Source organism: Tupaia chinensis, unplaced genomic scaffold (assembly GCF_000334495.1).
Source record: "Tupaia chinensis unplaced genomic scaffold, TupChi_1.0 Scaffold000628_1, whole genome shotgun sequence".
Taxonomy (NCBI): domain Eukaryota; kingdom Metazoa; phylum Chordata; class Mammalia; order Scandentia; family Tupaiidae; genus Tupaia; species Tupaia belangeri.
In genome coordinates, this window is record NW_006160148.1 from 3,450,456 (window position 1) to 3,451,597 (window position 1,142).

At 48.4% G+C, this 1,142-nt stretch overlaps 2 pseudogenes; both read right to left on the reverse strand.

Annotated features, from left to right (window-relative positions):
* Positions 1–741, reverse strand: part of LOC102469222 (vacuolar-sorting protein SNF8 pseudogene) — a 3,285-nt pseudogene extending 2,544 nt beyond the window's left edge.
* A 17-nt stretch (positions 742–758) lies between these two features.
* The window catches only part of LOC106733155 (60S ribosomal protein L29-like), a 777-nt pseudogene continuing 393 nt past the window's right edge, over positions 759–1,142 (reverse strand).

A 1,142-nucleotide genomic window follows, 5' to 3' on the forward strand; every position in this document is an offset into this window, starting at 1 on the left:
TGTGCATGTGTGCCCAAGATTCTGAGAGGAGAATGGAGGAAAAGGGATTGTGGTGTGGCTATCCTCCCCACCCCGGGAGGGGGGTGATTTCTTACTCTCTGTCTCTCTGTCTCTGTCTGTCTGTCTGGCGAGTGCACATGCCCTATAACAAAAACCTATGAAAAACAAACAAACAAAAAAGGGACAACAAAGCCTAGAAGAAAAGCAGCAATATTTTTCAAGCTGCTGGGCTGGGATTTGAACTGCAATTGTTCATGTTGGGTGTGGCTCCTTTAGCCACCATGCCACCACTGGTCTGAATAACTTTTTTGTTTTGTTTTGCTTTTAGAACTTTATTTAGGGAAAAAAAAAAGTCCAGGTCCCAGTGGCCCCATTCCCCTCCCTCGACTCTGGCCATAATTAAAAAAATAAATTATATGTTCAATTTTATTTATCATCATCTTTATTATTTATTTTTAGAGAGATTTTTGCTATAGGGTGTGTGCACTTGCAAGAGAGACAGAAAGCAAGAAATCACTCCGGTGCAGGGGTGGCCACTCCATAATCCCTTCTCCTTCATTCCCCTCTTAGGATTTTGGGCACACATGCACATATACCCAGAGTAAGTTTTATTTATTTATTTGTTTGTTTATTTATGTATTTATTTATTTTACGCCTCAGGTTTATTCGTAGACACAGCACAGGAGGACACCAGGCCCCTACAGAGAGCAGGCCGGGGGTCACCAGTCCTTCTGTCCTCATACTGGCAGAGGCCTCTACTACGGAGGTTTTGTGGGGGCCTGGGCACCTCTGGGAGCTTGAGCCGGAACTGAAGACGGAGCTGCAGCTGCTGAGGCCTGGGCCTTGGTCTGGGTCTTGGTCTGAGCCTTGGCCTTGTTGCAGCATCCAGCTGCTCCAACTTCCAGGCCACGCTTGAGAGAGCCTGAGGCCCTTGGCGATACGGCCCGAGCACGTTTCCCGAGCCTAGGGTGGGCAGTGTAGGCAAGACGATTGAGCTTGCGGCTGCTGCCCTTCCAGACGCCCTTCTGAACCTCCCTGGGCTTTACAGGGCCTCGATGGCCTCTGCTCGCGCACTCACGGCCTTGGCGTTGTTGGCCTGCCTCTTCTTTTTTTTTTTTTTTTTTGGGGGGTTTTTACTATAG